The sequence below is a fragment of the Lolium perenne genome, chromosome 5 (assembly GCF_019359855.2).
Source record: "Lolium perenne isolate Kyuss_39 chromosome 5, Kyuss_2.0, whole genome shotgun sequence".
NCBI classification, from domain to species: domain Eukaryota; kingdom Viridiplantae; phylum Streptophyta; class Magnoliopsida; order Poales; family Poaceae; genus Lolium; species Lolium perenne.
Window position 1 is genome coordinate 134,294,567 of NC_067248.2, and position 15,057 is coordinate 134,309,623.

Consider the following 15,057-nt stretch of genomic DNA (forward strand, 5'->3'; position numbering starts at 1 on the left):
GTGACAAGCATTAAGCATAACAAGTTGCAACAATATCATCAAAGTACCAACTACGAACACTAGGCACTATGCCCTAACAATCTTATGCTATTACATGACCAATCTCATCCAATCCCTACCACCCCCTTCGGCCTACAGCGGGGGAATTACTCACACATTGATGGGGAAACATGGCTGGTTGATGGAGAGGCGTCGGTGGTGATGATGGCGATGATCTCCTCCAATTCCCCGTCCCGGCGGAGTGCCAGAACGGAGACTTCTGGCTCCCGAGACGGAGTTTCGCGATGTGGCAGCGTTCTGGAGGGTTTCTGGCGACTTCGACTTCTCCCCGTGCGTTTTTAGGTCGAAGGCAATAAATAGTCCGAAGGAGGGCGTCGGGGGCTGACCGAGGCCGCCACACACTAGGGCCGCACGGGCCCCTCCTGGGCCGCGCCGGCCTATTGTGTGGGGCCCTCGGGCCCCCACCTGGCTTGCCCTTCTAGCTCCGCCAATATCCTGGGAAAATAGGACCTTCTGCATAAATTCCGAGGATTTTCCTGAAAGTTGGATTTCTGCACAAAAACGAGACACCAGAGCAGTTCTGCTGAAAACAGCGTTAGTCCGTGTTAGTTGCATCCAAAATACACAAATTAGAGGCAAAACAATAGCAAAAGTGTTCAGGAAAGTAGATACGTTTTGGACGTATCAACTCCCCCCAAGCTTAGCTTATTGCTTGTCCTCAAGCAATTCAGTTAACAACTGAGCGATAAAAGAACTTTCACGAACACATTTGTTCATATGATGTATATATTCTCATAATATGGCTAACACTTAAGCAGTTCATAATGAGATGCATACAAATAAGATCATCTAACAGCTATGTCAATCATGGAGAGGTACCAACAATTAATAATAAGCATCATGAATCATATATATAAGCAGGATTGGAATGTTCATAAGAGAGTATGATAGAGTGGTATCTCGCTTGCCCATATTTGATCAGCAAAACATAAATGCTCAGGCACCTCTGAAGTTCATAGAAAGACTAGAAGTAGTGATTGTCAAAGATAAAAGCATCAAAGTTATACCACAATCAATCATATTTTGAGACAAGCATATTGTACTAAGAATGACAGTTGTGCTCTCAAGATAGTGCTCAAAGAAAGAATGGAGACACAACATAAAAGTAAAAGACTGACCATTCGCAGAGGGAATCAGGGATTAACATGCGCTAGAGCTTTTCATTTTTTAAACAGGAGTAAACTTATTTTGAGAGGTGTTTGTTGTTGTCAACGAATGGTAAGGGTACACCAACTACCTCGCCATTGGACTTCCAAGAGCGGCTCCCATGAATTATTTTTATGTTTATGTGGCACTCCTTCCAACCTTTCTTTCACAAACCATGGCTAACCGAATCCTCGAGTGCCTGCCAACAATCTCATACATGAAGGAGTGCCTTTTTATTTTAGTTTTATTATGATGACACTCCCTCCAACCTTTGCTTACACAAGCCATGGCTAACTGAATCCTTCGGGTGCCGTCCAACAATCACATACCATGGAGGAGTGTCTATTTAGGTTAATTAATTTGGGACTGAGAATCCCATTGCCAGCTCTTTTTGCAAAATTATTGGATAAGCGAATGTGCCACTAGTCCATAATGAAAGTCCGTCAAGAGTAAATGACAAGGTTAAAAGTTAAACACCACATACTTCCTCATGAGCTATGAAACATTAACACAAATTGAGAAGCATTTTTGAAGGTTTTAAAGGTAGCGCATGAGAATTTACTTGGAATGGTTTGAAATGTCATGCATAGGTATTTATGGTGGACACTTTGGAACAACTTGGTTTTAAGGTGTTTGGAAGCACGAGCAGCGTTCCCGCTCAGTACAAGTGAAGGCTAGCAATAGACTGGGGAGCGACAAATCAAGAGAGCAGTCACTGTCATAATCATGCTTGCGGCAAAATAAATTAACGGGGGCATAAAAGTGATACAAGAACTCTGAAGCAATGTAAATCATCGAGGCTTAATTGACTTTTGTTCAGTCATATGCATGCGTGAGCATGTGCCAAGTCGATATAAATGAATTATTCAGAGGAGGATACCACAATGCCATACCTACTTATGAATAAAACAATGCAAGCAAACATCCATGACATGCTACTCATATTAATAAATTGGAGCTAAACATGAGAGATCATGAACCACTAGACTTTCTTAAATGACATATACCTCACATGAACCAACTAAGCATGCTCACATGGATGAGTTTATGTACAAAAATGAAAACAAATAGAGTTCATACCAGCCTCTCACCACAATCCAATTGTCGTAGATCGTCATTATTGCCTTTCACTTGTGTAGCTTGGATAATATGAGATGAAAACCACGCTCCAGCCACCGAAGACCATTAAACTCAAGATGAACTTTACAAACCAAAGAAGAACAGAAAATATTTTTTGTGTTTTCGAAATGGAAACAAGAACAAAAGGAAACAAGCAAACAAAGCAAAATCTTTTTGGGTTTTCTTGTAGCGAACTAACAATAGCAAATAAAGCGAAACAAATGCAAGAAACCAAAAAAAACAAATGATGAAGAGAAACAACAGAAATATTTTTGGTCTTTTTGTGTTTTGGGAAGGAAACAAAGCAAAAACAAGAATTGGCAAACTAGAAGAGTCACATAAACACAAAGCAGCAGAAATTCGTCAAACTTGACAGCAGTACAGTACTCGATTTTTAAGAAATTCTTCCACTGCTCAAATCGAAAAGTGTTCAACTAATGAAAGTTATATAACAACCTGGGGAACATGCACAAAAATTGGCTTCGCAAAATACTGTTCTGGATATTTTTGAGAATTGTTTCGGTAACAGTCCAGAATCTGTTTTCAGGCAGCACTTCCCCAAATATCATCTTCCTCTCATTAGAAAACCACTCAAACAAACTGAACAAGTATGTACGAGTATCCAGCAACCATAATATGCAAAGAATGAGTGATGCCGGTATACCTCCCCCCAAGGTTAGGCTTTTGGCCTAAGTGGAGTTCAATCCCATCGTGGCCATGAAGTTGCATCTCCGTAGTACGACGAAGATGGATCATATTCCGGGTATGTGCTAGAAGAAGCACCCGGATACGTGACGGTGTAGTCGTAGGAGGGCTCGGCGTCCTCGGAGTCATGCTGCTGGTGGAAGTCTTGTATCTTCATCTTTTCCTCCACCTCCTCCTTAGTGTGCGACCATGGTTCCCTGTTAATACTGAACAAATCTGGCTGGGGCAAAGGAATTTCCTTCTCATCCCCGTCAGCAAACAACATTCTATAGACCAAATTATCTGGAGTGGAATCAGTGGTAACAAAATGATGGCTCTTCATAGCAGCAATATCAAGCCTCCTAGGAGTTAATGGCACATCATTAGGATCAAGAGGAAGTCTTAAATGTGCTAAAATGCGCGATGCAATGGTTCCTCCAAAAATAGGCCCCCTGTTGGACAGGCGGCGAGCAATAAGAGAACCGAGATGATAAGGTGTCTGTCCAGTAAGTGCAGCAATCAAGAAAGCAAGATGGTAGCTAGAAATATTGCTAGTGTTCTCCCTACCAAGAATGCTAGTAGCAATGTAATAGGCAAAATACTTAATGGCGGGGAGTTGGATGTTTCTTATCTTGCCACGCTGAATGGTGCGACAATCATCATTGGTGATCCCTCGATAGAGCTCCAACAAGACCCGGGGGTTGTCCTCAATCCTCCTTGATGTACCTACAGGGGCAATATCCAATGCAACACAAAATTCTTCCAATTCCATAGTAATAGGATTACCGTAAATCTTGAATGCAACTGTCGGCCCATATTGCTTGTTGTAGAACTTGAAGCTCTCGACGAAGATTTTGGTGAGCATGTAGTATTGCTCCCTTTCATCTCCCACGTAGGCGGCTAAGCCCACCCTGTTGACGAGGGTGAAGAAATCATCCAACAACTCTGCATTTCTCAGAAAATCATAACATGGGAAAGATGAAGCATTAGGAGCTCCATTGTCTTCTTCGGGCGCGAAGCTTGGCGCGATGACATCCTCATTGTAGGATCGCCTGAGTCGGGTGGCGGTCCTAGAGGGCCTTCCGGTGCTGGTTCTCACTCTCTGAAACACTTCTCCAAAGTTGAAGTTATTCATCCTCCTTTTCTGAAATTTTTCAACAAACAATATAAAATTTGATTTGGTGACATATAATCGAGGGGAACTACTATAGGAACTTGCTAGGGTACTAATCATGCATCAAAACTAGTTTATACAACTTAGAACAAGCATGCAAGCTCACTAAACATGTTACCTACAGCAGCAAAATATTCAAGATATACTCAACCAAACAAAATTCTACTTGGATAATCGGAGGAGTCACATACCGGAGAGCAAATGTGCCAAATTTCAGACAGAAATCTGGGCTGAGCAAAGAGATCGAAAAATCCTGAGCTCTTGAGCAAAAACGCGAGTGAGAGAAAGCTGGTGTCGATTTTTTCGGGAGAGAGAAGAGAGTGGGAGGAAGAGATGCTGAAGTGGGGTAAAGGGGGGCCCACACGCCAGGGTGGCGCGCCCCCCTTGCTGGCCGCGCCAGCCTGTGGGGTGCCACCGTGGGGTGCCCCACTGGTCATCCCCAGGTGCTCCCAGGTGCATTTTCGAAAATAGGGCCAACGGTATAAGTTTTGTGAATTTTTGAAAACTTTGAAAAATGCACATTTCTAGGTATTAAGTTTATTATTACTGGACAGGAACAATTTTGAAATCTCTAATTAACTAAGGAACTTTGCGAATCAAAAGTACTACAGGAAGTAAGACAAGTGGAGGGAGAAAGAGATGTTGTTTACCTCCTCTATGCATATAAAAAGTATTTGTTAACAAGGTTGATCAAGTCTTGCCACCAAATAAATTTTACATAGCATAAAGAGAAATAAACCTCAAATCAATCATGTTACCTTGAATTGTATTGATATGGATCCAATCATAAGATTTTGATATCCTTCTTTAGGCTCATATATAGGACAATCAATAGTTCCAATTTTGATAGTTCTCACATTAGAAATAGTATTAACTCCACATACTTTATCAATCCTCTTGGGGAAATAGACGGTATGCTCCTTATCATCAACATTGAAAGTAACCTTTCCTTTATTGCAATCAATAACAGCCCCTGCGGTGTTAAGAAAAGGTTTCCCAAGAATAATAGACATATTATCATCCTCAGGCATTTCCAACACAACAAAATCAGTTAATATCAAGCAGTTATTAGTAACTTGAACAGGAACATCCTCACATATACCAACAGGAATAGCAGTAGATTTATCAGCCATTTGCAAAGATATATCAGTAGGTATCAACTTATCTAAGTAAAGTCTCTTATAAAGAGAAAAAGGCATAACACTAATTCCGGCTCCCAAGTCACATAGAGCAGTTTTAACATAATTATTCTTAATAGAACAAGGAATAGTAGGTATACCTGGGTCGCCCAACTTCTTTGGAACTTTGCCATTGAAAGAGTAATTAGCAAGCATAGTGGAAATCTCCTCATTGGGGATTTTCCTTTTGTTAGTAACAATATCTTTCATATACTTTGAATAAGGAGGAAATTTAATAGCATCAGTCAAAGGGATTTGCAAGAATAAAGGTTTCATCCAATCACAAAATTTATTATAGTGTTCTTCTTCCTTTGATTTTAGTTTCTTAGCAGGAAAAGGCATTTGCTTTTGCACCCAAGGTTCTCTTTTATTACCATGTTTCTTAGCAATAAAATCTTCTTTAGTATATTTTTTATTTTTATTATGCTTGTCAGGTTCATCTTCAACCTCTTCTTTATCAGAAGCATCATTCTTATCATTATCATTATCATGTTCATTACCACTTTCAGTTTCAGCATCGGAAATAGAAATACTATTAGGATCATTAACAGGTTCAGAGGATTCTACAACCTTTTTTATGTTTCTTCTTCTTTTTCTTCTTAGAAGGAGCACTAGGTTCAATTCGTTGAGAATCTTGTTCAATTCTTTTGGGATGCCCTTCAGGATATCGAGGATCCTGGGTAGAGAAACCACCTCTAGTTGTTACTTCATAAGCATGTTTCTCTTTAGGATTATTTTTTAACAAGTCATTTTGCACTTTAGTGAGTTGATCAATTTGATTTTGAATCATTTGAAAATGTTTAACAAGCATCTTAACATCATTGGAGGTACTCTCCACAATATCATGCAAATTGCTAATAGCTTGAGAATTTTCCATTAGATGATTCTCTACTCTCATATTAAAATTTTCTTGCTTAACAATATAATTATCAAACTCATCTAAGCATTGCGCAGGAGGTTTTGAATACGGAATATCTTCCCTAGTAAAGCGTTGAAGGGAGTTTACCTCAATCATGGATGAAGGGGGAATTATCTCACATATATCTTCTATGGGAGGTAGATTCTTCAATCTTCACATCTTCGGATTTAATACCTTTCTCCTTGAGAGACTTCTTAGCTTCCCTCATATCTTCATCATTCAATTCAATTAAACCCCTCTTCTTCAATATTGGCGTTGGCGTTGGTTCAGGTGTATTCCAATCATCATAATTCCGGCTTATTTTAGCCAATAATTCTTCAGCTTCGCCTGGAGTTCTTTTCCTGAAAACACAACCAGCACAACTATCCAAATATGATCTAGACTCAATGGTTAGTCCACTATAAAATATATCAAGTAGATCATTCTTTTCTAAATCATGTCCAGGTCGAGCTCTGATAAGAGAACAAAATCTTGCCCAAGCCTCAGGCAATTTCTCTTCATCTCCCTGGTCAAACCTATAAATTTTCTGTAAAGCAATATGTTGAGCACTAGCAGGAAAGTACTTTCGAAAGAAAACATCTCGCAGCTCAGGTGGACTTTTAATAGAACCAGGAGGCAAATTATTATACCAAGTTTTAGCATCATCCTTTAATGAGAAAGGAAAAATTTTAGCGACAAAGTAAGTACGCAACTTGACATCATCAGAAAACAAGCTACTCATAGAAGAAAGTTCCATCATGTGTTCTACAGCACTTTCTTTTTCAGTACCACAAAAGGGTGTTTTCTCTACAATAGCTATATGAGATAGATCAAGAGAAAAATCATAATCTTTATCCTTAATGCATATAGGAGATGTGGCGAATTTAGGATCAGGAGATAACTTATGTCTAACAGTATATTGTGTGAGAAACTTTTTAATTTTTCTTGCATCAGCAGTAGCATTGGATCTATTAATAAAATCATCATTAAGCTCCACATAATCCTCATCAGGATCATCACTAGAATAATCAAGTTCAGGTGAATTAACAGGTGTAGTAGCATTTTCATTAGGAGTTTCAGCATTTTCAATTTGTCTAGACCTAGCAATTGTAGCATCTAGAAAGGATCCCAATGAACCACTATCATCAAGCACAGCAGAAACATTATCAATATTATGAGAGTTTTCAGATTCAGCAGACGTACCAGCAAGTGAAGCTTGCGGCGGTGAAACAAGTTGACTTATCACAGATGGTGAATCAAGAGCAGCAGAGGTACTCAGAGTTGTTCCTTTTCTTGTAGTGGATGGTAATATGGTGACTTTAGAATCGCGAGTTTTACCCATGATGGAGAATTTGCAGCGAACAATATCAATCCAAGTGAACTTCCAAATAAAGCTACGCTCCCCGGCAACGGCGCCAGAAGACAGTCTTGATAACCCACAAGTATAGGGGATCGCAGCAGTCTTCGCGGGTAGTAAAACCCAATTTATTGATTCGACACAAGGGGAGACAAAGAATACTTGAAAGCCTTAACAGCGGAGTTGTCAATTCAGCTGCACCTGGAAACAGACTTGCTCGCAAGAGTTTATCAGTAGTAACAGTTTTATAGCAGTAGCAGTAGTGAAATAACAGCAGCAGAGTAACAGAGACAGCAGTAGTGATTATAGTAAACAGCAGGATTAAAATACTGTAGGCACGGGGACGGATAACGGGCGTTGCATGGATGAGAGAAACTCATGTAACAATCATAGCAGGGCATTTGCAGATAATAATAAAACGGTGTCCAAGTACAAAGCAATCAATAGGCATGTGTTCCAATTATAGTCGTACGTGCTCGCAATGAGAAACTTGCACAACATCTTTTGTCCTACCAGCCGGTGGCAGCCGGGCCTCAAGGGAATCTACTGGATATTAAGGTACTCCTTTTAATAGAGTACCGGAGCAAAGCATTAACACTCCGTGAACACATGTGATCCTCACATCACTACCATCCCCTCCGGTTGTCCCGATTTCTGTCACTTCGGGGCCATTGGTTCCGGACAGCGACATGTGTATACAACTTGCAGGTAAGATCATAAAACAATGAATATCATGATGAAACAATAACATGTTCAGATCTGAGATCATGGCACTCGGGCCCTAGTGACAAGCATTAAGCATAACAAGTTGCAACAATATCATCAAAGTACCAACTACGGACACTAGGCACTATGCCCTAACAATCTTATGCTATTACATGACCAATCTCATCCAATCCCTACCACCCCCTTCGGCCTACAGCGGGGGAATTACTCACGCATGGATGGGGGAAACATGGCTGGTTGATGGAGAGGCGTCGGTGGTGATGATGGCGATGATCTCCTCCAATTCCCCGTCCCGGCGGAGTGCCAGAACGGAGACTTCTGGCTCCCGAGACGGAGTTTCGCGATGTGGCGGCGTTCTGGAGGGTTTCTGGCGACTTCGACTTCTCCCCGTGCGTTTTTAGGTCGAAGGCAATAAATAGTCCGAAGGAGGGCGTCGGGGGCTGACCGAGGCCGCCACACACTAGGGCCGCGCCGGCCTATTGTGTGGGGCCCTCGGGCCCCCACCTGGATTGCCCTTCTGGCTCCGCCAATATCCTGGGAAAATAGGACCTTCTGCATAAATTCCGAGGATTTTCCTGAAAGTTGGATTTCTGCACAAAAACGAGACACCAGAGCAGTTCTGCTGAAAACAGCGTTAGTCCGTGTTAGTTGCATCCAAAATACACAAATTAGAGGCAAAACAATAGCAAAAGTGTTCGGGAAAGTAGATACGTTTTGGACGTATCACTCAAGTGTAGTCCCGCACATACGCCTATGGCTGCGTCTGCTCGTCTTTCGGCTTTTGATGGTGATGTTCTCTCAGCTGAGGAGGCTACGGGGTACCGCAGTATTGTTGGAGGGCTTCAATATCTCACCATCACTCGACCTGACTTGTCCTTTGTCGTCAACAAGGTTTGTCAATACCTTCATGAGCCCCGCAGTTCTCACTGGTCCACTGTCAAACGGATCCTTCACTATGTGCATCACACTCTTGATGGGGGTCTTCGGTTCCGGTCTTCTCCCTCGACCCTACTTTCTGCATTTTCTGATGCTGATTGGACTGGCAGTGCAAATGATCGGCGATCAACCGGGGGATATACTATATTCTATGGAGGTAATTTGATCGCCTGGAGTGCTCGGAAGCAGGCTACTGTCTCTCGTTCTAGTACGGAGTCTGAGTACAAAGCTCTTGCTAATGCTACTGCCGAGCTTATTTGGGTTCAGTCGTTGCTCCGGGAACTACGCATTCAGCAGGCATGTCCTCCTGTGTTGTGGTGTGATAACCTTGGTGCCACATATCTGTCCTCTAATCTAGTATTTCATGCACGGACAAAGCATATTGAGGTGGATTTTCACTTTGTTCGTGAGCGAGTCTCTCGGAAGCAACTCCAGATTTGGTTTATTTCCTCCAAGGATCAGATTGCGGATATCTTTACTAAACCATTAGCATTACCCTTGTATGAGCATTGTAAGCACAATCTCAACCTTGTTCAGCCGGTTGAGATTGAGGGAGGGTGATAGAATGTGTATACCTGTATTGTACGTATATGTACTAGGTCGGTTAGGTTTCTTGTATACCAAGATAGATCTTGATGACGCGTGAAGCACACGTCCGTTGGGAACCCCAAGAGGAAGGTGTGATGCGTACAGCAGCAAGTTTCCCTCAGTAAGAAACCAAGGTTTATCAAACCAGTAGGAGATGAAGGCCACATGAAGGTTGTTGGTGAAGAAGTGTAGTGCGGCGCAACACCAGGGATTCCGGCGCCAACGTGGAACCTGCACAACACAATCAAAATACTTTGCCTCAACTTAATAGTGAGGTTGTTAATCTCACCGGCTTGCTGCAAACAAAGGATTAAACGTATGTGATGAGCCACAAGTATAGGGGATCACAACAGTCTTCGCGGGAAGTAAAACCCAATTTATTGATTCGACACAAGGGGAGACAAAGAATACTTGAAAGCCTTAACAGCGGAGTTGTCAATTCAGCTGCACCTAGAAACAGACTTGCTCGCAAGAGTTTATCAGTAGTAACAGTTTAATAGCAGTAGCAGTAGTGGAATATCAGCAGCAGTGTAACAAAGACAGCAGTAGTGATTATAGTAAACAACAGGATTAAAATACTATAGGCACAGGGATGGACGAACGGGCGTTGCATGGATGAGAGAAACTCATGTAACAATCAAAGCAGGGCAATTGCAGATAGTAATAAAACGGTGTCCAAGTACTAAACAATCCATAGGCATGTGTTCCATATTTAGTCGTACGTGCTCGCAATGAGAAACTTGCACAACATTTTTTGTCCTACCAGCCGGTGGCAGCCGAGCCTCTAGGGAATCTACTGGAAATTAAGGTACTCCTTTTAATAGAGCACCGGAGCAAAGCATTAACACTCCGTGAACACATGTGATCCTCACATCACCGCCTTCCCCTCCGGTTGTCCCAATTTCTGTCACTTTGGGGCCTCGGGTTCCGGACAGCGACATGTGTATACAACTTGCAGGTAAGATCATAAAACAATGAATATCATCATGAAACAATAACATGTTCAGATCTGAGATCATGGCACTCGGGCCCTAGTGACAAGCATTAAGCATAACAAGTTGCAACAATATCATCAAAGTACCAATTACGGACACTAGGCACTATGCCCTAACAATGTTATGCTATTACATGACCAATCTCATCCAATCCCTACCATCCCCTTCAGCCTACAGCGGGGGAATTACTCACACATGGATGGGGGAAACATGGCTGGTCGATGGAGAGGCGTCGATGGTGATGATGGCGATGATCTCCTCCAATTCCCCGTCCCGGCGGAGTGCCAGAACGGAGTTTCTGGTCCTGAGACGGAGTTTCGCGATGGTGGTGGCGTTCTGGATGGTTTCTGGCGACTTCGACTTCTCGTCTCGTGTTTTTAGATCGAAACCTTTAAATAGTCCAGAGGGGGGCGTCAGAGGCTGGCCGAGGCGGCCTCACGCTAGGGCGGCGCGCCCCCCCCCAGGCCGCGCCGGCCTAGTGTGTGGAGGCCCTGGGCTTCCCCCAGGCCTGCCCTTCTGGCTCCGTGAATCTTCTGGAAAAATAAGCCCTTTGACATAAATTCCGGGGATTTTCTTGAAAGTTGAATTTCTGCACAAAAGCGAGACACCAGGGCAATTCTGCTGAAAACAGCGTTAGTCCGTGTTAGTTGTATTCATAATACATAAATTAGAGGCAAAACAATAGCAAAAGTGTTCGGGAAAGTAGATACGTTTTGGATGTATCAACTCCCCCCAAGCTTAGCTTATTGCTTGTCCTCAAGCAATTCAGTTAACAACTGAGTGCGATAAAAGAACTTTCACGAACATATTTGCTCATATGATGTAAATATTCTCATGATATGGACAAGTACTTAACCAATTCATAATAAGATACATGTAAATAAAATCATCTAATAGCTATGTCAATCATGGAAAAGGTACCAACAAATTAATAATAAGCATCATGAATCATGTCTATCAGCAGGATTGCAATGTTCATAAAAGGATATGATAAAGTGGTATCTCGCTTGCCCGTATTTGTACAGCAAAACATAAATGCTCTGGCACCTCTGAAGTTCATGGAAAGACTAGAAGTAGAGATTGTCAAAGATAAAAGCATCAAAGTTATACCACAGTTAATCACATTTTGGGACAAGCATATTATACTAAGAATGATAGTTGTGCTCTCAAGAAAGTGCTCAAAGAAAGGATGGTGACTCAACATAAAAGTAAAAGATTGACCCTTCGCAGAGGGAAGCAGGGATTAACATGCGCTAGTACTTTTCATTTTTTAAACAAGAGTAAAATTATTTTGAGAGGTGTTTGTTGTTGTCAACGAATGGTAATGGGTACTCCAACTACCTCGTCAACCAGACTCTCAAGAGCGGTGATACGTCTCCGACGTATCGATAATTTCTTATGTTCCATGCCACATTATTGATGATATCTACATGTTTTATGCATACTTTATGTCATATTTATGCATTTTCCGGCACTAACCTATTAACGAGATGCCGAAGAGCCAGTTGCTATTTTCTGCTGTTTTTGGTTTCAGAAATCCTAGTAAGGAAATATTCTCGGAATTGGACGAAATCAACGCCCAGGGGCCTATTTTCACACGAAGCTTCCAGAAGACCGAAGATGATACGAAGTGGGGCCACGAGCTGGCGACACACTAGGGCGGTGATACGTCTCCGACGTATCGATAATTTCTTATGTTCCATGCCACATTATTAATGATATCTACATGTTTTATGCACACTTTATGTCATATTCGTGCATTTTCTGGAACTAACCTATTAACAAGATGCCGAAGTGCCAGTTCATGTTTTCTTCTGTTTTTGGTTTCAGAAATCCTAGTAAAGAAATATTCGCGGAATCGGACGAAATCAACGCCCAGGTTCCTATTTTGCCCGGAAGCATCCAGAACACCCGAGAACCGCCAGAGAGGGGGCACAGGCCCACCAAACCCTAGGCCGGCGCGGACAAGGGGGGGCCGCGCCCCCCTATAGTGTGGTCGCCCCTTCGACCTCATGACGCCGCCTCTTCGCCTATATAAAGCCCCTGGACCTAAAACCTCGATACAAAAAAGCCACGGTACGAGAAACCTTCCAGAGCCGCCGCCATCGCGAAGCCAAGATCTGGGGGACAGGAGTCTCTGTTCTGGCACGCCGCCGGGACGGGGAAGTGCCCCCGGAAGGCTCCTCCATCGACACCACCGCCATCTTCATCACCGCTGCTATCTCCCATGAGGAGGGAGTAGTTCTCCATCGAGGCTCGGGGCTGTACCGGTAGCTATGTGGTTCATCTCTCTTCCTATGTAATTCAATACAATAATCTCATGAGCTGCCTTACATGATTGAGATTCATATGATTGATGCTTGTAATCTAGATGTCTTTATGCTAGTCAAGTGAATTTTACTTATGTGATCTCCGGAGACTCCTTGTCCCACGTGTGTAAAGGTGACAGTGTGTGCACCGTGTGGGTCTCTTAGGCTATATTTCACAGAATACTTATTCACTGTTATGAATGGCATAGTGAAGTGCTTATTTATATCTCTTTATGATTGCAATGTGTTTTGTATCACAATTTATCTGTGTGCTACTCTAGTGATGTTATTAAAGTAGTTTTATTCCTCCTGCACGGTGTAATGGTGACAGTGTGTACACCGTGTTAGTACTTGGCGTAGGCTATGATTGTGATCTCTTGCAGATTATGAAGTTAACTATTGCTATGATGGTATTGATGTGATCTATTCCTCCTACATAGTGTGAAGGTGACAGTGTGCATGCTATGTTAGTACTTGGTTTAGTTGTGTTGATCTGTCGTGCACTCTAAGGTTATTTAAATATGAACATAGAATTGTGGAGCTTGTTAACTCCGGCATTGAGGGTTCATGTAATCCTACGCAATGGTGTTCATCATCCAACAAGAGTGTAGAGTATGCATTTATCTATTCTGTTATGTGATCAATGTTGAGAGTGTCCACTAGTGAAAGTATGATCCCTAGGCCTTGTTCCTAAATACTGCTATCGCTGCTTGTTTACTGTTTTACTGCGTTACTACTGCTGCGTTACTACTACTTGTTTACTGTCCTGGGCAAAGCACTTTTCTGGTGCTGTTGCTACTTGATACGTCTCCGACGTATCGATAATTTCTTATGTTCCATGCTTGTTTTATGACATTACCTACATGTTTTATACACACTTTATGATGATTTTATGCGTTTTCCGGAACTAACCTATTAACAAGATGCCGAAGTGCCAGTTCCTGTTTTCTGCTGTTTTTGGTTTCAGAAATCCTAGTAACGAAATATTCTCGGAATCGGACGAAATCAACGCCCAAGTTCCTATTTTCACCGGAAGCATCCAGAACACCCGGAAAGGACCAGAGGGGGGGCACTGGGCCCCCAGACCATAGGCCGGCGCGGCCCAGGCCCTGGCCGCGCCGCCCTATGGTGTCGTCACCCCTTCGACCCTCCTGCGCCGCCTCTTCGCCTATTTAAAGCCCCTGGATCGAAAACCCTGATAAGTTCGGCGAAAACCACAGAAACCTTCCAGAGCCGCCGCCATCGCGACGCCAAGATCTGGGGGACAGGAGTCTCTGTTCTGGCACGCTGCCGGAGCGGGGAAGTGCCCCCGGAAGGCTTCTCCATCGACACCGCTGCCATCTCCACCGCCATCTTCATCACCGCTGCTGCTCCCATGAGGAGGGAGTAGTTCTCCATCGAGGCTCGGGGCTGTACCGGTAGCTATGTGGTTCATCTCTCCCATGTACCTCAATACAATAATCTCATGAGCTGCTTTACATGATTGAGATTCATATGAGTTTGTATCACAATTTATCTATGTGCTACTCTAGCAAAGTTATTAAAGTAGTTCTATTCCTCCTGCACGTGTGTAAAGGTGACAGTGTGTGCACCGTGTTAGTACTTGGTTTATGCTATGATCATGATCTCTTGTAGATTGCGAAGTTAACTATGGCTATGATAATATTGATGTGATCTATTCCTCCTACATATGCATGAAGGTGACAGTGTGCATGCTATGTTAGTACTTGGTTTAGTCTTTTGATCTATCTTACACTATAAGGTTACTAAAACATGAACAATATTGTGGAGCTTGTTAACTCCGGCATTGAGGGTTCGTGTAATCCTACGCAATGTGTTCATCATCCAACAAAAGTGTAGAGTATGCATTTATCTGTTCTGTTATGT